This window comes from Rhipicephalus sanguineus, unplaced genomic scaffold, assembly GCF_013339695.2.
Source record: "Rhipicephalus sanguineus isolate Rsan-2018 unplaced genomic scaffold, BIME_Rsan_1.4 Seq1152, whole genome shotgun sequence".
NCBI lineage: Eukaryota > Metazoa > Arthropoda > Arachnida > Ixodida > Ixodidae > Rhipicephalus > Rhipicephalus sanguineus.
Genome location: NW_023614411.1, coordinates 1 through 22985, shown reverse-complemented (window position 1 = coordinate 22985; position 22985 = coordinate 1).

The following is a 22985-nucleotide window of genomic DNA, read 5'->3' as shown; positions in this document are numbered from 1 at the left end:
ACCAACCCCCGCGGTCTCCGTTATTCAGGCGGTCGTACGACAAGAATTCGCCAACCTCGGGTTCCCTGTCGCCTGCCCGGTCTCTCGCCCCTCGTCCCGACCAATGCCCATGAATGCATCTCGAAGTGACCCATTCGTTCCTCCACGATCTCGCAACCCAGCGGAATGGCGAACTCCCGACGACAGACCCATCTGCTTCCGGTGCCACCGCGTTGGTCATGTCTCCCGCTACTGCCGCGCCACTTGGACGCCGCCCTACAGGACCCAACTTTTCTCGCCTTCCCGCCCATATGAAGATCTTCGCCGGTATCCTCCCAGCCGTACAGACCCTACTTGTGACACACCCAACAGCCGCCCTCCTGCTCGTTCACCGTCCCCTCAACGCCGTCGTTCCCCGTCGCCCCAACCACGCCGCCACCCCTCGCCGCCCAACTTTGCATCGTACCCGACGGAAAACTAGATCGTGCAGCTCCTGGAGGTAGTGCTGCATCATCTCCTTCTGAACCAAATCCTCCGTTGACGCTTCCTACGAACAAGAACCTCATCGATGTGCATGTGGACGGTATTTCTTTGACGGCTCTAGTCGATACTGGAGCTCACGTGTCCATAATCAGTGCTCGCCTTTGTCGCCGACTGAAAAAAGTCCTCACGCCTGCTACTACAAAAGCTGTACGCGTCGCCGATGGCGGAACTGTTCCTGTCACTGGAATGTGTACAGCTCGCATAAGCATCGCCGACCGTTACGTTCCTGTCCTATTCACGGTGCTCCATAATTGTCCTCATGACCTCATCCTAGGGATGGACTTCCTATCGACCCATTCTGCCCTGATAGACTGTTCCGCTGGTACTCTTTGCTTGGACCTTCCTCTTCAGCCAGATATTCACCCCGACCTTCCACACAGCCTCTGCACCACGGATTTCATCCGCCTACCGCCTAAAGCCCTAACATTCGCCGAATTCACAACGACTTCATCCGTGTTGGATGGGCACTACGTCGTCACGCCGATTACTGATGTACTTCTGGCACGTGACATCACTGTGCCTCACTGCGTCATTACTATAGCCGCTAACCGGGTACATCTCCCCGTCATAAATTTCGGCTTCACGAAGCAAGTCCTCCCTCAAGGCATCTTAATCGCCACGTTGCGGTCCTTAGCCGATGACCACGTCACCTCTTTTGCAGCAGACGTATGCTCCAATCTTCCTTGTCGCCCACCCGATGCCACAAGCCTCGACATGGCATTGCGCCCCATGATTGCCCCAGACCTCCCCCCAGCGCAATCAGCCGCCCTCATCCGCCTTTTGGCTTCTTACCGCGAGATCTTCGACCTTGACAATCGACCACTCGGCCAAACTTCTCTTGTGCAGCACCGTATCAACACAGGTGATGCTGTTCCCATTCACCGTCGACCGTATCGGGTGTCCGTATCGGAGCGCCAGATTATTCAAGAAGAAGTAAACAAGATGTTAGCTAAAGGCATTATTGAGCCCTCATCAAGCCCTTGGGCGTCACCCGTCGTCCTGGTTAAAAAGAAAGACAACACGTGGCGTTTCTGCATCGATTACCGGCATCTAAATCGAATTACGAAAAAGGACGTGTATCCTTTGCCCCGCATTGATGACGCTCTCGATTGTCTCCATGGCGCACGCTACTTTTCATCCATAGACCTTCGCTCCGGTTATTGGCAGATTGCCGTGGACGAGAAAGACCAAGAAAAGACCGCCTTCGTCACTCCCGATGGCCTGTACCAATTCAAGGTTATGCCCTTCGGGCTATGCAACGCCCCAGCCACGTTCGAGCGCATGATGGACTCTCTGCTACAAGGGTTCAAATGGTCAACATGCCTTTGTTACCTAGACGACGTCCTCGTATTTTCACCTACATTTGAGACCCACCTTGAGCGTCTGTCGGCTATTCTCGACGTCTTCCGCAATGCTGGCCTCCAGTTGAACTCGTCGAAGTGTCACTTCGGCCGCCAACAGATTACAGTGTTGGGCCACCTCGTTGATGCTTCTGGTGTGCGGCCGGACCCTGAGAAAATTCGTGCCGTCACCAGTTTCCCAGTACCCCAATCCGCCAAAGATGTTCGGAGTTTTGTGGGACTCTGTTCCTATTTCCGGCGGTTCGTGAAAGACTTTGCAGCGATCGCTCGACCACTTACTGATCTTCTGAAGAAAGACGTCCCATTTTCGTGGGGGTCCACTCAAGCTGCCGCCTTCTCTCGCCTCATCACAATTTTGACGACGCCACCTATATTGGCCCACTTTGACCCATCAGCCCCGACTGAGGTCCGAACTGATGCCAGTGGTCACGGGATCGGAGCCGTCCTCGCCCAACGTCAGCAGGGACACGACCGCGTTATCGCCTACGCTAGTCGCCTCCTTACACCTGCAGAGCGCAACTATTCGATCACCGAACGAGAATGCCTTGCTCTTGTGTGGGCGGTCTCCAAGTTCCGTCCATATTTATATGGCACTCACTTCTCCGTAGTCACCGACCACCACGCGCTCTGCTGGCTTTCATCATTAAGGGATCCCACAGGTCGACTTGGTCGCTGGGCTCTGCGACTGCAAGAGTACACTTTTGCAGTGACGTACAAGTCTGGACGCCTGCATCAGGACGCCGACTGCCTATCTCGCTATCCGGTTGGCGAGTCGCGCACCGTCCCTGACACGGACGCTTGCGTGTGCACCGTTTCCCAACTGACCCACATAGCCGACGAGCAACGCCGTGATGCATCCTTACGGGCTATCATCGAGTGCCTCGAATCCTCACCTTCGGACCGATCCCATCGCTCGTTCGTACTCCAGAATGGTACACTATACCGCCACAACTTTCATCCAGACGGACCATTTCTGCTGCTTGTTGTACCCAAACACCTCCGCTCGGCTGTACTCCACGAACTTCACGACGTTCCAACTGCCGGTCACCTTGGTGTGTCCCGCACATACGACCGAATCCGCCGTCGCTTCTATTGGCCAGGTCTCGCACGCTCCGTCAGACGATACGTCGCGGCGTGTGAGAAATGTCAACGCCGCAAAACACCGTCGACGCTTCCGGCTGGGTGCCTTCAACCCCTCGACATTTCGTCTGAACCCTTCTTTCGCGTCGGCTTGGACCTACTCGGCCCTTTTCCCCTGTCTTCTGCTGGCAACAGGTGGATAGCTGTGGCCACAGACTACGCCACACGCTACGCCATCACACGAGCTCTTCCAACAAGTTGCGCCACAGATGTCGCCGATTTCCTTCTGCGCGACGTGATCTTGCAACACGGTGCTCCACGCCAGCTGCTCACGGACCGTGGCCGCACATTTCTATCGAGAGTCATAGCGGACATACTGCGTTCATGTGAAACGCGGCACAAGCTCACTACGTCGTACCATCCGCAAACGAATGGCCTCACGGAGCGTCTGAATCGAACCCTAACCGACATGCTTTCAAAGTATGTCTCCTCAGATCACTCTGACTGGGACATCGCTTTACCATACGTGACATTTGCCTACAATTCTTCGCGCCACGACACGGCTGGTTACTCCCCTTTTTTCTTGCTGTTCGGCCGCGAACCCACATTACCCCTCGATACAGTCATTCCGTTGCCAGCAGCTCCGACCACTGAATACGCCCTGGACGCTATCAGCCGGGCCGCTCATGCACGCGAAGCCGCTCGTACTCGCTTTCTGACCTCCCAAGAGAACCAACGCCGTCGGTATGATCAACGACACCGCGACGTACACTTTTCACCCGGTTCTTTGGTTCTGCTGTGGTCTCCAACCCGGCACGTTGGCCTGTCTGACAAGCTGCTCTCTCGGTACACAGGGCCCTACAGAGTGCTTCGTGAGGTGACTCCCGTCACCTATGAAATCGCTCCTGCTGCCTCGTCGTCTTCATCCACCCCGCATGCCAGCGACATCGTACACGTCGCACGCCTGAAGCAGTACCACTCGCCCAATGACGTTGACGTCTAGATGCGCCGAGACGGCGCCTTTGCCGCCGGGGGTTATGCTACATGTAGGCTGCCGGAATTCATATGGTCGACGCGCGTGTGTGCCCGACGAAGAGGACGAAGGTCGCTAGCTGCTCGAGCTCGTCGGAGCCGGTCTGGTCAGCGCTGCAGCCGCTCTTGCAAATATATCTTGTGAATAGCGACTTGTAAAAGCGACTCGTCACTCACGTAACAATATATATATATATATATATATATATATATATATATATATATATATATATATATATATATATATATATATATTAAATAAAAATCACAGCATATCCACGGAGTGAATGATGATGAGTGGGCGAAGCTGCGAAGGTTCATCGGTAAACCGTGAATCTTCCGTGAATTCTGCCCAGTACATCATCACCGACGTGAGATCGGGCGCGTTTATACTAAATGTTCGATGAAAGTTATGACGACTTGCAGCGCACTTTAGTTTTACATGTACGCTGTGAATTTTCATTGTTTAGAAAACCATTGCTTTAGAAAACTTCTGGCGTCTTTCGTTAAGCAGCTGGCGTCTTTTCGTTTTGCTTTAGAAACATCTGGCGTCTTTCGTTGGTTTATTTCATCAATCAACGGCGTTTTGAACAAAATTTTTATTGTTTAATCACGCACAGGAGAAATCTCACCAGGCACTACCTTGGAGGTAAACAATGGCTGCTAATGGGAATGAGAGACAGAAGAAGTCGGCTTTTAGCTAACACTTACACTTCTACTTCTACTAACGTTTCCTACTGGAACATGCCAATGGCTGCTAATGGGGAATGAGAGTCAGAAGAATTCGGCTTTTAGTTAACGCGCACGCTGCGAATTTTTTATTGTTCAACAACGCACAGGAAAAATCTCCCAACGGCACAACCTTGGATGTCAAGATCTGGTACTAGCGTTACGACTGGTTACGCACTACGACTACTACGACTATAGGGACGAACGGGTGCCGCCCTAAGGAGCTTCGCCCCTAAAATATCGGCAGATCCCACGCAGTGTGGGAATCGAGGTAATGCGAAGCAGTCAGCAAAGAGCTGCATACATCGTCTTGTTTGTCTTTGAGCCTTAAGATGTCATTCATGTCGTGAATCCAAGTTCGCTATATATCGCGAGATTGTCATACATGCATGCATGTATAATATGGTATATGCCTTGCTAATGAAACATATATTCTGCTAGATATATACAATGCGTGACCTGCTATTTATGTTCGTCACGCACTCTTGTCATGCCATACCAATTTAGGTATATATCCAGTAAACAAAATGGCCGGGAGTGCACCATGAGCGTGGCATCTAAATCGTACCCTACATGGCATGCATATCACGATTTTCGTGTTACCACCTGTTATTTATGTTCGTCACACAGTCACATCGGGAGATACCAATTTTGGTGTATATCAAGCTAGCGAAACGGCCGCCAGCGCATCATGAGCGTGGCGCGTAAGTCATGGTGTACATGGCATGTATGTCATGATTTTCATATTAACTCCCGTTTTTTTATATTCGTCACCCAGTCAGGTCAAGCGATACCAATTTTCGTGTATATCAAGCTAGCGAAACGGCCGCCAGCACCCCATGAGCGTGGCACGTAAGTCATGCTGTACATGATAGGCGTGTCATGATTTTCATGATCCCACCTGTTATTTGTTTTCGTCACACAGTCAGGACACGCGATACCAATTTTGGTGTATATCAAGCTAGCGAAACCGTCGCCAGCGCCCCATGAGCGTGCCACGTAGTCATACTGTGCATGACATGCGTGTCATGATTTTCATGTTACCACCTGTTATTTGTGTTCGTCACACAGTCACGTTGCGCGATACCAATGTTGGTGTATATCACGCCAGCGAGACGGCCGCGAGCGCACAATGAGCGTGGAATGTGAATCATGCTGTACATGATATGCGAATCATGATTTGCACGTTAGAACCTGTCACTTGCGTTCGTCATACACTATTGTCACGTCATACCAATTTTGGTATATATCAAACTAACGAAACGGCCGCAAAGCACCAAAACAGTGGCATGTAAATCATGTCGTTCATGACATGAATATCATGATTTTCATGTTGTGACCTGTCATTTATGTTCGTCGTAAAGTCACGTTACGCCATGCCGATTTTGGTGTTTATCGTATTAACGAAATGGCCAGGAGAGCCTAAAGTCGTAGGCAGCTAGATAGATAGATAGATAGATAGATAGATAGATAGATAGATAGATAGATAGATAGATAGATAGATAGATAGATAGATAGATAGATAGATAGATAGATACGCTCACACTCGCAGAAGTTTGCTAAGAAATGCTTCGCATTTAAAAAGTAGCATGGTAACGACGATGGTTCTTTGGTTGGAAAATAACTTGAAAGGAAGCCACAACATTAATTAGAACTTAATTGAAACATTAGTTAGAAATGGTAGCCAACTTTTACGACTTTTTAGTGGCACATTAAAGAAGGAGACTCTTTCCGAATCTGAAAAAATTGAAACATGTCTGTTGGCATTTAGGTAAGTTTTTGCCATGTTTGAATAGAAGGGCAGGCATGCTTAGGTTTTACGAAGATTTTGTTCGTAGACTCTGAGGAAATTTTTTTCAGTGTAAGAGACTGAGTGTTTCTCGGACAAACGGCTGTTTATAGAGTGCAGGGAGCTCTCGTGATGAATTCTGTGCGACTCCGCAGAACGCCACTCTTGGTCGACCTACCGCAGGAATGAAAAAAAAAATATCTGAGGACACCTAGGCATTCCTTATGAATCGCAAACGCGAAAGCATTAATGCCCAGTGTTGGCGGTAACGCGTTGCAAGTAACGGCGTTACCGGTAACGCGTTACTTTTTAACACAGAAGTGTTTTATGCAGGGGTCCACCGAAACATTCCTTACGTAGTTCCGTCACGGAAATGCGTCAGCAAAGTGAATATCATCAAACAGCAAAGAAAAAAACACCATAGGAAAAAGCTGCGTTGATTCGAGTCGAACCCATGACCTCCCGGTCCGCGACGACAGCTCCCGGGCGTTTAGCCCACTGAGCTACCGCCAAACACATAACGGATGCTATGAACGCGCTTTTTATCTTTCACACTTTCTTCTCAGTGCTCTTGGGTGGATGGATGGATGGAGGCTATGAGCGTCCCCTTCATAACGGGGTGGTAACATGTGCGCCACCAGGCTCGAAAAAAAAGAAAAACACACCGTTGCTACGACCGTCCCATTCGGCGCTTTTTAATAAAGTGTAAGTTCATCAACGCTTTAACACACTGCGAGGTGTTGGCTTTAGCCCAAGCCTCCCTCATAGCATCCATCCATATCGAAAAATAGCTCTCGATGGCTGGCCTTGCTGTCGCACCGCGTTCCCCGCTCGCCCTGTGAGAATTAAAGGGCAGGCTGGAGGGAAGGCACCACGCGCGTAGCGTTTCTCCGCGTTTTACGACGCTTTGAAGGAATGCATATTGAATAACAGTTACTATGGGCTTGTTGATGCCATATTTGCGTGGGATTCAAAATATGCTGTGTCCACGTATATGTGAAGAACTTCAGCTACTTCTAGGGCTTAATCATGATCATGGGCGTTAGTCGTCGGTATGGAGACGTGCCACTAGGCGCCAGCGTGAGTGCGTCCACATCACGCGGTGTTATATCTGCCAAACAGTAGACATTTTACAAGTTCTCATATACCAATACGCTATAAACAATGAACTGCTTCTGTGACGACGCGTTTCACTTTCGTGTTAAAGGAATTCCTATGACAGATGTATCAGTCATCTTTTTTGCGGTAGCTTAATAACGTGCTCATTACTATTTCGGAACTTTAACGGGTAACATACTTTCGCTACCGTTTTTCAGTAACGTGAGGTGTCACGTCACTCGTTACATTTCATTCCAATTATGTTTGCAGTCTTACACAAAAATCGTTCATCTTGTAGGGCGCCTTTCTGAAAGCTCGCCCCGACGTTATTTTTACAGCGAAAGCTGTTATGAGATCACAACAAGGGCCGTTTTTGGAACCGTAGTTGTCCGCCGCCGCCGGCGGTGTCCGTAACCACTATCGCGCGAAATAAGAAAAAAAAGGAAGTAAGAAAATTATATCCAGGATGAAACGAGGTTCGAACCCGGGCCCTCTGAGTGGGAGCCCAGAATTCTACCTGAGAGCCATGCCGGTGCTTGAAATTGCTGCGCAAAAGGACCCTATACAGGCTTCATGTCGGGAAGTAACCACATTGACATATGTAAAGTAGTGTGGTAGAAGAGTAAAATAACGATGAGGTATTATAAATTGCGAATTCTGTAACCAGGCGTCGCACAATGCGAATTGCTCAACGAGTGGTCTCTCGAGGTCTTTGCAGCACGCCTAATTTTTTCGGGTGGCAAGCAATTACTTCGTGACCCCCCGCGCGGATACCGCCTTGGACCAGAGGCTTTGCAATGCATCGCGTGCGTTCTGTTCTCAAAGCGGCGGCACTTTGAGCAGCAGTTCCCGTTGTCGCGGCGGAAGTGACTAGAAGATGGCTATCTTTATCGCGCTTTCAGCCACCTCTGCAGCGTGTCGGGGTGCGTTCCTAATTGATCACAAGCATGAAACGGTCTTTTGTTGTACCAGGCACCCCCACCGCCGGAGCCGACTTCGCCTAACTTCGCCAGTTGCGGCTTGCTAAAATGGGTGCTGGTAGCGTCGGTGGTGGCGACACCCTTTCGCCCCAGGCGACGAGTGCTTGCTGTAGTTTGTGATGGGGCGCTCTGAGCAGCTGTCCCTGTTTCCACGCCTGTTTAGAGAGATGGCAGGAGCGACTTGGGAGGACTTAAACCCTCTCACCCCCAAACAACGTGATTTTAGGAAGCCAATGTTTGAATTGTGCAGTTTTGACGTATTGGTTTCCATTGGGCGTAGGTAATTATGACTGGCCTAATGGGCAGCGGAATCCTCAGCCGTCTGGCCCAGCGCCGACCGGGCAAGACGGCTGAGGATTCCAAAGGTGGGGAGCGACTTCGGCTTCTGAACGGTCAGAACAACCCACGTGAGGACGGAAGTGTTTCGGTATCTAGATAACGCGAGAAGATATATTGCCACGCTGCAGAGTTACCCGGCTTCGAAGGCGGTATTTATTCACTATAACATGAATTTGTGCTCGTCTGCAGCGGTATAGAGAGTCTTTTTTTTTCTTCTTTCGCAAGTCTTGTGCTGAGGCCGAATCGACACTGTCTAGAAGACAGCCTATTTGAGATGCTCACATAGCAACGTTCTCAACAACGCAGATCTGATGTGCAAAATAAATGCATACTTTTTTCAATTCACTGGAGTTGATTAGTGATTCGAGAGATTTGCTTAAACTGTACTGTTTCTAGCATGGCTCATTTTCTTGTCACCCAGTAGGTCGATTTCGGTGTCTAATGCTTGTTACTCTTGCTGTGAAATAGTGTTCACTTGATACGTGTAATTATGTCATTATTACTAATTATGTACTTTGTAACCCCCCTCCCTGTTTAATGTTTTAATGGCACTGAGGGTACTGTAAGTAATAAATAAATGAACTGGAAGTATCAATGTGCTCCAACTTTACTTACAACATTATGCTGCACTTATAAATGTCTTTGCAGAGTATGAGCATCCTTGAAATGAAAAAAAATCACAGCATATCCACGAAGTGAATGATGATGAGTGGGCGAAGCTGCGGAGGTTCATCGGTAAACGGTGAATCTTCCGTGAATTCTGCCCAGTACATCATCACCGACGTGAGATCGGGCGCGTTTATACTAAAGGTTCGATGAGAGTTATGACGACTTGCAGCTCACTTTAATTTTCATTGTTTAGAAAACCATTGCTTTAGAAAACTTCTGGCGTCTTTCGTTAAGCAGCTGGCGTCTTTTCGTTTTGCTTTTAGAAAACATCTGGCGTCTTTCGTTGGTTTATTTCATCAATCAACGGCGTTTTGAACAAAATTTTTATTGTTTAATCACGCAGAGGAGAAATCTCACCAGGCACTACCTTGGAGGTAAACAATGGCTGCTAATGGGAATAAGAGACAGAAGAAGTCGGCTTTTAGCTAACACTTACACTTCTACTTCTACTAACGTTTCCTACTGGAACATGCCAATGGCTGCTAATGGGGAATGAGAGACAGAAGAATTCGGCCTTTAGTTAACGCGCACGCTGCGAATTTTTTATTGTTCAACAACGCACAGAAAAAATCTCCCACCGGCACCACCTTGGAGGTCAAGATCTGGTACTAGCGTTACGACTGGTTACGCACTACGACTAGGAGGGACGAACGGGTGCCGCCTTAATAAGCTTCGCCACTAAAAAGTATTCCAGTATCTGTATTGCTGTATCTGTATTCGGGAATACTTTTTTCGTCCTATTGCGAATGTACCTCTGAAATATCCCGTTACATTAAAGGCAAATGTATCTCAGTATCTGTATTTTAGGCTTCCAGTTCATGTATTTCGATATCTGTATTCCGGAATACTTTTCCGAGTATTTCTGCCCAGCCGTGCACTAGACCACAATGGCGGGTAATTTGAAATTGTAACAAGAAATTAGTAGCGCTCAATATTTATTGCATTTGGTGCCGGTTCACGCATAATTGCTTGCCGCCCGCATTGTTTTGCTTCATGGTCTTGCGCACTAATACCTGCAATATTTCTCAGCACAGCGCTCTACTCGCAGCTAAATCTTCTTAATAATACTCATTTCAGGTTCGCTTCAAATTCCTAAATGTAACACCTCTTCAATCATTCAACCACTCCTGGAATTGGGCTCAGACCTTGTCCTTCAATATCTCAAGACAGTCCTTCAAGATCTCGAAAAAACGCAGTCGACGAAGAGTTTACCAAAACCGGCACCGGCAGAGATAAGCGCACCACAAGGCCAAGGGACTACCGGGGTGCTTACAGTGCAATACTGACACGGCGCATAAAAAACAGTCTTGATAAGGACTCAACAATGTGTTACTAGTTTATTCAATGTTATGTTTTTTTACAAAAGGGGTTTGAAGAGCAACATAGCGAGGCTGGTAGGCTGTGTTTTGCATAAAGAAAGTGGTCGTATAGATGCATATGTGTGTACAGTACAATGCAGACTGTCGAGCCGGAAATATATTATTTATATTTATTGGGAACATTTAGTTCTGTGTATGTTTTCTGCGGCTCATTTTTCCGAAACAAGCTCGAACACTACCCCAAGCTTGTCATCCGCTACATATCCATGATGTTCTAGATCATCCACCAGAAAGGAAGCGTCAAACAAGAATGCTGGTACATTACTTCTTTCATAGGGCCTTGCAAAGAACATAGGATCGTCTCCAGGTAGTAGCTCATTTCTGCACTCTTTCTTTTGCGATCTGTGTTTAAAGGTGAGCCGTACCTTTTCCTTGAACGGCCATTCAAGAGCGTCGTCGATCACTCCCTTGTGCAGCTCAATGGAAGGGCGCAGGTAAACACGCTCTCCCTCTTTCGTAAAATATACGCCTGGCGACAGGTGATAGCCAGAGATGTACTTCGTTTCCGTCGCATAAGAAGAAACTCCTGTTGAGCAAGCCCTCTCTTTCATGGCTGTGAATCCCTCTACAATGAACTCGTGTCGCTTGACATTGATTCTGCTTAGAGCTAGCATTTCCTCAGAATTTATTGCTCCGGAATTGGTTTGCTTGTCGCAGTCCTTCACGTCAATAATCCTGGCGACAGTTTGTGCGCAGTCGTGGCAGATAGTTCTCGCGGCCACCTCCAACTTTTTTCGAATGGTTACCGTTAGCGCACCGCCCTCACCACTACAAAATTGTCTTAACTCAGCTTTGAGAGTGTTTGCTGTGCCTTCTTTCAGTCGTTCCAAACTTCGCTCCATGCCTTCTTGAAGTGCTTTATGTGAATTGCTTATTGTTCCTGCAAGCTGGTGCAGCTTTTCACCGTGATCATTTAGAGTTTCATGAATTGCTTCTGACGAGGACGCAATGCTGTCCAATGCACTAGTTCTGCTGGATATTTCTAGCAGTGTTTCTTTCATTGTGTTCATGCAATGTGAAATCTCATTAAAGCGGTTACTTTGGACCTGCGTAAGGTGGTCTAGCCTCTCTTTCATTTCACCTACTCGTGTGTCTATGTTTGCATTCAAAGCCATCATCATTGCTTTTTCGCCAGTGATGTTAGTTTGTGGATTCCCGGACGCTACAGACGTCACGCGATCCTTGCACTCATTGTGCAAGTGCGTGCAAACATTATTACAGCGTACGACCATCGAACATCTCGGACAGGAAGTGGAGTGGTGGTCACAGTCTTTGCAAAAGTGCTTGTTGAGTTCCGATGCAGGCAAAACAATGTCGCAGCCTCGGTCTTCGTTCCAGCACTTCACCTGGTGAAGAAAGAAAATAAATATCTTTTCAGTCATTTGTAAATTTAGATAAACGTTTATAATTTCCATCACCTTATTGTCATTGATGTATAAAGGCGGCTTTCGCAAACAGCTTTCGAGATTCAAAGCACTGTGTACATTAGGCAGATAAGAAAGCAGCCAGTGACGATGTCGCATGACATAGAGTAGATGGGAGTTTATAATTGGAAGGAGAAAGCTGAATTGCGCAAGCTTGTATAACTGCAGCACAGTCGGTCTCCAACATATCATCGCAAGATGATTGAAAAATAAAGCCACAATCCCCATGATAAAGTATTCCGGGAGATCCCACGGACTGTGGGTATTGATTTCATGCGAAGCAGCATGGCGAGTGCTATGCCGGAAGCAGCAGGCGAAATCCTATGCCGGAGTTTTCACATTTGGACGAAGCGTTAAGAGGAGTATCGATGCCTTTCTGTATATTTAGTTGTTGTGCGCATATACAGAAGGTACGCTTGCCAGCCATGTCGACTTCATTTGGGTGTAAAGAGTAGTCATAGTTCGATCTGACGTCAGCACTCACGTTTAAGGTTTGTCAGTTTTATCGCAACAAAATGTGCGCTACGATGCGGCGATTGGCATATCATAAATAGCCGTCGTCGTCGAGCAACACTTAACTGTACATTGCGGAGACAATGATTATTAGATTGGTATAAAAGCAGAAAGCGAACACTGCAACCACAGCTGACGCGTTGCCCAGGCATAACGCTTATACGCGCTCTTATTCAAAAGGTGTTTGAAGCTCTGGCATGGCTCTACGGTAGAATACTTTACTAGCGTGCAGAATGGCTGGCTTGGATTCCGGCTTGAGCCATGATTGTTTTGTTTCATCAGGTTATTTCACCCATCGAGAACGCCGCCAACGCCAGTGCCGCATTTTCCGCAACTTGGAATCTTTAACGCTGTCGCGTTAAAGTTCCTGAACCCAGGGTTGATAGAGACAGTGATCACTTGGGGTGCATGGCCGCATACCACGGTTCGTGTTATGCGGGTACGTGCAACACGTGACTGCTGGAAAGGGTTTCAGGAGATACGGGAAGGGCAAGTCACGTTATTCGTGGTCTGTGAACTCTGTTGGTCATACACTCATGTCCTATGCCCATTCTCCTTAATACCAGACTGAGGAGACCACCACGAGAGCGTCCAGACGTAGGCGGCAAGATAGATAGACAAATAGGTAGAAACGCGCAGATGGCATGTGGTTTGCTAAGAAATGATTCGCATTAAAAGAAGATTTTGTAGATGTCAGTCATTCCGGGAGTAGATGTCATGCGAAGCCGTAGGCGCTAAGTGACCTACACCGAATTTTCTTTATTGCATTCAGTCAAGCGTTTCGAGTTGGACCAACATCATTGTGCATTTGGAGTAGTTATGGTTGGTGCATTGCGGGCAGACCCGTAACAAGGAATTTTTTTCCGGGAAGGGTGGAGATGAGGGGGGAGCGCTTGCTGAAAGCCCTGACTATTTGAGGAAAGTCGGGGGAGGAGGGCTCCTAGGGCCATCCCCCCCCCCCCTTAGCATAGTTTTAGGCGATTCATTGGAGATAATCTGTGATGATTGTTACAGTATCACATTGCCAAGAACACCGATATTGAACACTGCAATCACAGTTGGCGTGGCCGCGATATGACACCGTTAGAGGGTCGTTTTCGTAAAAAGTTTCAAGCACTGAATTAGCTCTGTGTATGAATACCTGACTGCCACGCAGAATGCCTCGGTTCGATTGCGGTTCTAACCGCAACTTTTGAATCTTTCCCCCACTCTGATTTTGTCCTCACCGACAACGCTGCCCACGCCTGGCCCGCAATTTCTGCGAGACAAGCTCCATAACGCAATCGCGTAAAGATTTTTAAAAGTCTTATCCCCGTTCTCTGTTTGATATGAACTGTGAATCCCATGTGGCTCATACCTGCATTCCAAGGGCAGTGGTATATGGGTACTAATGTCCAGCCATGCAAATTTTGGTATGTGTCAAGTTAAAGAGACGACCACGAGAGCGCCCAGATGTATGCTGCTACATTAGATAGATAGATAGATAGATAGATAGATAGATAGATAGATAGATAGATAGATAGATAGATAGATAGATAGATAGATAGATAGATAGATAGATAGATACGATCAAAGTGCGTTTGGTTTGCTGAAAAATGGTTCGCATCTAACAGGTGAGCCGAGAAAAAATAATCCAGAAGCGGGGAAGTATGTTAGTGAAATAGGTTTGGTTAAGTAATGCTAAAGCGACTAATGCTAGGCTGTGCCAGCCAGAAAGAAATAGTAGGGAAGAAAAGGAAGGCAGGTTAACCATTTGAGGACAACTGGTCTACATATGTGAACAGGATGGCGTAGATTTAAAGATGGAGACGAAAGAGAGAAATATAAACCACATGACATAGCACACACACAGTCTGTCACAGTCGGCCACTCTTGCGTGGTACGCGACATCAATGTAACAGCCTTATGTCCAAGTCTGTTTCTTTTTAAAAACCTCAGCAGCGCCTTCGTCGCCTTCAGCGGCGATGTCGCCTGTCGACATGTAAGAATGGCCTCAACAGACATTGGACTATTGTCAAGGTGCGCCAGAGCGGACGCCAGAGATCGAGTAAAGCTGCTATGCGGGCTATATGGTATAACTTCATCACTGTTCGCGCTGCCAGGAACTGACCAATGGCAATTGAAGAAAAGACGCACACAGGGGGATGCACCCACTAAGAACTGATTTATTAAGGCGAAACCCTTGAATGCATCATCAAAGGTGAAAATTGACCGCCAGCGGCGTCGGCGTCCCGCGTCACAGACGTCAACGCGAGTGACGAAAAACAATCGTCACGTGGTTATGTCATCGGGACGTCGCGGATCGCCAAAATGTGTGACGTCATCGCATGACATCGTAAAAGGTGGGCCGATCACGGAAGCAGCGCGAAAACAGGTGAGCTGCAGAAAGCTTGCAACGCCTCCGATCCTGGTGGTAGTGGAAAGCAAGGTTAGGTGCGGGAGGCTTTCAGAAGGGGGCGGGGGAGAATCAGTACATCGACTGAGAAGAAAAAGAAGAAGAACATGGCTTTCGCCTTCGAGTCGTCTTAGGCGAATGTATAAGGGACCCTGCGAGCGTTTTGCGTGGCAGACACTTCCTTATGTGCGACACAGAAAGAAGAGAGAAAGAAAGGAAAAACTAAAAGAACAGGAAAAGCCAAAAGCACATGTTGCACATCACTCAAACACGTGACCGTCCACAATAAACACTTGCAAAGTAATTACGTCTAAGGGATCGTGGCAACTGTGATGTAATGGCTGCCTTTTAAGATGCACGAAAAGACCACTTGCCCCCGGCTGGAACCGAACCCGCAACTTTCGGATAACGCGCCCTATGCTCTAGCAATATTGCTACGGCGGCGCTCGCCCTCCCGTCCACTTCATCGGGTATTTCTGGGCACGCAAACGTGGGAGTGTTAGACAGCGCTGCTTGAAGCGGTGACGGAAATTTGTGGAACACTATTTTTTTTGCCAGCTAGCGTGACGAAACACGTGACGCTGGCTGGCAGTCTTTTCTTCCACTTGATATTCTGAAGATTTATGCCATTATTAATACGTAATACAGCTAAAAGAGTAAAAATGACGTCCCTATACACTCATTAGCTTCTTTCTCTGCTGGAATAAAACAGAGCTGCGCTAGTTGGTACGTATTGATGTCAAAAGACGGGGCGTGCAAAGACGCACACAAGAGAGACGTCAACACCAAAAGCACCGTTGTCTGTTGGTTTTAATTAAGGTTGCGCCTCCTACTAGGAACACAGGAATACGATACTGTATATGCGTCCCTACGCATGTATTGAGCCACCATAACGATAAGAGGTACATCCAATAACGCTATGACACTCCACTACTTCGACATACCCGATACTTGTGATGCATGCAGCATCAATGATGAAATAGAAAAGGACGAGTAAAATGTTGCCGGCAACACCTTGATTCTAAAATAAAACACAATTCGGCCTCTCGGATTTCCTTGTTCTTTACAACACCACTCGACGGCACCACTGAGGAGCACCCATCCGTACAACAACATAGTCAAAAGAAACGCTTTTGTGTTCTCAACTGACGAGAACACGCTTAGGGATCCTGTGAAGTGTTTTTATCTTTTCTTTTACTCTGCTTCGTTCCCGATGTGCCCACCTTGACCGATAACGTTATAGGCATTCGAGCCTCGTAACGCCTTTCACAGAGCAGAAAAAATTTTGTTAGGCACAGGTTGCATTTCTTTTACTTTAAGCTTCTGTGAGAACAACAAGAAGGCATAAAAAGCATACGAAGCATAGCATGCACCCCACTAAAACTGTTCAGCTTCGACACTGTTTAGTACTGTTCGACTCTTTAGCACTAGAGAAAAAAAATACTTCTTTCAATGAGAGAAACGGACCTTAAATCCTGGCACTAGAAGTCGGACGCCAAGGTCATGCCACCAGTTTCAATGAAGTGCTAATTTTCGTGGTTCTCGCTCGCCTACAGTTTGACAAAACAAGAATTTTATAGTTTATCGTGACCGCAAAAGGCTTTGCTTGATTTCTTCCAAATTACCTTCCGTTTCAGCAGGCTGTGCGCAGGACACTCCATCCATTCGACGTCATCTGCCAGGACTAGTTGACCATCTAGAGGACAGCAATGCCCATCGTCACTCCGGCACTGTTCGTAGCAATTATTGCAGAAAACGTGTAGGCAAGGGAGAAAAGCGGTAACTCTAGTTACCAACCCACATGCTTGGCAAATTCTGTTCGCTGGAATCGGTTCGACGAAGTTCAACTCCCTCCAGTCTAACTCGTCAGAAAAACCGACCAAGGTGTACCGATGCCTCGGTGTCGGCATGATGAATGCTGCAGCCGCCCACTATCGCAGTCGAGGCAACTCCCACCCCTCGAATCTCGGAACGCCGTCAATGTTCCTCCCTGGAAATCGTTTCCATGACGACTATCGCAATGATAGCGCTCCCGCGAGGATTCCGACCACGACACAGCACACGCTTCTCGCGTCAAAAGGAAATGCCCGTATGCATGCAGATAGTCGATCTTTGGCCTAAAAGTACCTGTGTGCAGCAAAAGCTCAGCGAATCATGCAATTATCTCATATATTTCTCAGGTCGCGGGATCGAATGCTGCGACCTGAGAAATAGATGCACTTCCTCTGTGTGTTCTTGTCTGCAGTCTTTCTGAGCTTTGCAGCGCTGATTTTTCATCCATCGCTCCCGGCCGCGGCGGTCGCAATTCTATAGAGGCGAAATACTGGAGGCCCATGTACTTAGGTTTAGGTGCATCCTAAAGATTCCCAAGCATTCGACATTTCAGGAGCCCTCCTCTACGGCGCACCTCATAATAATGTCGTGGTTTTTGGATGCGAAACCCCAACAATTATCGTTATTATTATCGTGGACATTTCTCAATTTGAAATAGTGTTTAAAACCGATAAATATTTGCGATGCAAAGTTGTAATGTGCACCAAATTCAAAGCAGAGTACTGCGCTCATGTGTGCTCATAAGAGGCCTACGACATACTCAAATGGTTGTTTCTAAGCGTACTGATGGTGTAGGAATAATTGTCAAATGTACCGTCCCATGTTAGTTACGACGATTAAAATCTCAAGTTGACTCGAAACAGCAATCGTACTATGAGCTCCTGTTATCCATTGTATTCGACTTAATTTTTTTTTCAGGAAGTATAGATTCCTTGTTATTAAACTCAGCACTCTTAAAGCTTACGAAAATGTCTACAGACATACTCTTCAGGAATAAAATGACTTATTCAGCGTGCGCAGTGCAAATGAACGGTGGTAGTCTTCAGCCTAATAACGGGAGTCAAGGCAAGGAAAGCGCATTCGAGCAAGTCCGATATTGGAATTTTCATAAAGTGAGAAGACCTGAAGGCATAGTCCGTGTCAACTAGCCCGAGACATAAAGTGAAAGAGTTTGCGCAAGTGGCATTTATTTTGCGTGAAACCTACAGAGAAGCGTGGGGACTCTTCATGCAGATGCAGTGTTTACGGTGATATAACAATTCAAGTTCCCGAAGATAATCGTAGATATCTCCGCCATACTTCGTTTTGAGTCACGTTTGCTCTAGTTACTACAGACAGTAAAAAAAACTGGCAACGAAATTCCGTAAAGAACAAACCGCTGCAAGCAATCTTACCAATCCTGGCCACTGTCTCTGTAACATCGGAGGAAAAACATAAGGAAACGATTAGATCACTTTAAATATTACATTTAAACGCGGTATCTTACAGTTAGATACCATAACAGGTATTACTCGTAAGCATCGCCTTCAAGAGGTCCATTTTTTCGCAGACTCGGAGATGGCGACAGTGGGGGGGGGGGATTTGAAGAACAGATGCATAGTCATGATGACGGTGATAAACTCCCTACCTTTAGAAATTACTTTGTGTAGCTTTGCTCCCTATTTCAATTGTAGTGCAGTATTGCCAAATAATTTTGTTTATACGAGAATATTATTGTCGTTTTTTGAGATTCGAACTAATTCCATTGCAGCGCCGAGGCATACAAAAACACCCCAGTGCAGCTTTATGGACGGATCTTATATTTATTTTGAAGTTGTAAACGAATATAGCTAACCACTCAAATATTACTTTGCGCTACTTTCCGGCTGCTTCATGGCGGACGTGCTCGAATTTTGCAACGAGCTACTGATGGCAGCCGTGACGTAAAGCTGAGAGTAGACGTTGGAGAGCTGATTTGCGGTCGAAGAGGATAGACTACGAATTGACCACTTGCGTAAGTATGACTGCGCATGCGTGACACCCGGCGCGTCTCGGGCACCGTCTTATTGGATGGAAGAGAAACGGGGTGCGAGTGCCGAGTGTCTCTCGCTCCATGAGCCAGCATTCCCAAAATGCAGGCAAGCTGCGTCGCTTTTGGCTGTACAAGCTATCATTATGGAATGTGAAATAGTGACTTCATCCGGTTTCCTTGCGCGAAACTTTATTTAGAGAAGTTTGTTGACGGCAGTGGTGAATCAGTCGAACATTGATGGCATGCCATGGCGACCAAGACCTGGTGCATCCTGCCTGTGGCACGCATATTATCGCGGCAAAAGAAAATACAGTGGGATCTCGTTAGTACCTTTTTCCCGGCAGCCGCAAAATAAAACGTACTGTGCAAAAAATCTTTGTAACCAAAGAGGTTGGCCGAAAGTAACATTGGCCGGGAGCAAAAAGGAAAACGTATTAGGTCGAAAAACATATACAGAATCATATCAACGAGACTCCCATGAATGTCCTTTATTCCCTAGGTTTCCCTACCTATTTCGTCTACGACTGCATGCCGAACACCGAAGTTCACAATGCGCACAGAGCACGTGCCTACCGCATTTCTGACCAGACAAGGAGAGACCCCAATAGATCGCGCCTTTTTTGCACATTACGAAAATGATTGAGTGTTTAACGTTATTCCCTTAATAGGTGCTACAGTGTTCGGTCAAACTGTACTTTCTCGCACCCCCTGATTTCGTGTGTATATTTGTTCATTCGCTTCCAATAAATTTTCATTCGCTCGTCTGCGCTCGTCTGCGCACGTCCTTTTCTGCTCTTCTGTCAGTGTCTGTTAAGATCGCTCGCTTCCACCATGACTCGAACGAAATAGCAAAGCTTTATAGCTTGCTGTAGTAGTGGATATCCGAGAATTATTTCGTGGCACACTAAATAGCGTGCCGCATACATATTGCCGCATTCGATAATTTGATATGGCATATCGGCACGTTAAAGCCAACAAATAATATTGATATGGCATAGTTCGCTGTGCTTTAGTGAAAAACAACACGACACGAATACCAAGCAAGATATATATGACGCATAGATCTACCGTTAAAGAAATAAGGTCTGCGTTTTACGTCTGGAAATCACCGTACAAGTTGGTTCACACTGAACATTGGACGAGCTGCGCAAACAGAAAGATGAATCGTGCCTCCCACAATCGAGGAAACCATTGCTTTTCATTAAAAAGGTTTTGTTCTCTCTCTCCTTTTTCCTTCTTTCTGCTTGCGCAGCGCGTAAAGTGTACAGCCTATTATTATGGTTTCCTAAACTGGCACACAAAATTAGGTACGCGGGTCTTATTCCACGTTGCCCCCGTCTAAATATGGCTATCGTGCCCGCACATCGAGCACGCACACATTTTTTGTCGATCACGCATCCTCAAGCGTTGCAGCGATACACCTTAGCTGTTTAGCTAAGGTGTGTAGGAGCTAATAGATGAACGAAAGTAATAGAGAGGAAGTTTTCACCCGGCAACGCATTCGCCGATCTCCGCGATGTCACCAGTGGCGAACCACGCGCATTTTCTGTTCCCCTGACTGGTATACTCCAGAAATATTTTTGTAAATATTTGATTACAAAAATATTTAAAGCCAGAAAATAAAAATGAATAGCGCCCTGGCACTATACTGAATACCCCACAATTGACATGAAACAAACAGAAATTGTTCGTCATGGTTCCTTAGAAAATAAGAAGAATAAACGATGAAAACCGTGCGCAAACACATGCTAAAAAAACTGGCCCCTGAGTTGAATTGAAAAGCATAGATTGTAATGCAGGGATCGGAGAAGCAGGTTGGTGGGCCTTCTAGTCTAGGGCTCTACTGACTTCAGTAGCCTCTCTTGCCTGGTTAATTGTGTCAGATTCGCTTTCAAAAAATACTGGTAATGCCCAAAACTTACATAAGTAGTAGCGGTACACTACGGTTTTTTGCTTTGGTGTCAGTTCATGAAACTGCTCGCACGATCAACATTTAGCGTTAGCAAGCATGGCACCATGTGGGCCTGAATCGTAGCAACAGTGCTTGCTGGCAGGACATCATCTCTCCTCGAAGTGCTTAGTCGGGCGTTTCAAGAGTCGCCGCATGAACTGCTTGTTCGCGGGGTCTGAGATGCCGACGTCGACTCTCTTGGTCGTGCAGTTCAAGACGCCAACGACGCGTGAACTTCCCTGCTGAGATTCCGAACAGTCGCTGAACGATGTGCTTCGTCTTGCAGGTCCAGGTGGCGACCTGCGAAATGTTTAGCCGCGTGTGCAAGGAGAACGCATGGGATGTTCATTATAGCGCAGATCAAGGCGCTGATGGGGGACGATGCGCGTCATTAATGACTGCAATTCTGGGACGTAATCGCTGAATGTATACCCTTGCAATGTTTAATATTACCGCACGAGCGTCGACAGCGGACGCCGAGGTTTCTAATATCGGCAAGAAGCAACGAGGTCACTGATACGACGATCATCGTCACACCGGCTTTTTTAACCCACGTTCGCACAACTAAGGTGGTGGTCTATGCATCTTTAAGCAAAAAGCGTAGCATACGGCGATCGCGCACCGGTGCGATCTCTGTGCTTCCGCATCATGTACCAAATCTCGTTACTTTTCGGGTATATTAGGCTCTACATACATGTCCAAGGATCAACGCTCGCGCGATGTTATTTATGGTAATGCAATGGTGTACTTCGTGCCGGTATCGCAGATTTCGCATTAAATTTTTCTTGACGCGCCCACCGAGGTACTGATGCGCGAAATTTTAAACTGCTTTCCAGGAGCCACTTGCCGCTGTGTTTAGCCGTCAGAGGCGACGAGCTAATGAAGGGTCTACCGCGCTTTTCCGATGTTCACAAGGAACGCGTTGCGCTATCTAATCTGGCGATTCCGCTTTCTTTTTAACCACACAAGACCTCCGTTTGCGGATGGCAAACTGATGCGCAGTTAAGATTGTCCCTCAGCGATGACGGAATATGTGTTAACACTGAACGATGCAGCACCCATGTGGAGAGCCATAAACCAGCCGCTGCGTTAACGCGAGATAAGTAAGGAGGGAGCATTGACGGCGTTGCCGCGCGGGTGCGCCGAACTAATTTCTTACCGCGCTAGAACCACGTGGTGAACATGGTTAACGGGAGAGTTTGGAAATACCTTCAACCTTGTGCTTTTAGTACGTTTTGTTTCGGGTGGGCGAAGGTTGCCGAAGCGGCACAATTAAAGACGGGGAGATGCGCTTTACGAAGATTGCGACACCCCGCCACGGTGGGCTAGTTGTTATGACGCTGGACTGCTGACCCGAAGGTCGCGGGATCGAATCCCTGCCATGGCGGCTGCATTTTCGATAGAGGCGAAAATGGTCGAGGCCCGTGTACTTAGATTTAGGTGCACGTTAAAGAACTCCAGGTGGTCGAAATTTTCGGAACCCTCCACTACGATGTCTCTCATTATCATATCGTGGTTTCGGTACGTTAAACCCCAGATATTATTATTATTACTAAGATTGCGGTGGCAGCAGCGATCGGCTGGGTCGTTGCGAAAGTATTGCAGAAGTTACGAGCCGTCGCGTACAAAATAACGATAAAAACATGGTTTTGCAAGTCATTGCCGCTCAATTATTTGCAACGTGGCTGCTAAAGCATTTTTTATGTCGGGTAGAAGCTCTCTAAAAACAATTTTTATATGTTCTGAGATTTCGGGGTGTTCTAATATTTCGAATAATTAAAGTGTTTTTCGGTGTGAAGCGAATGCCAAACAATTTGAATCGATTATTGTGAACTTCGGATATTCGAGTCGAATATCTGAAGTTAAGAATTACGAGCTCT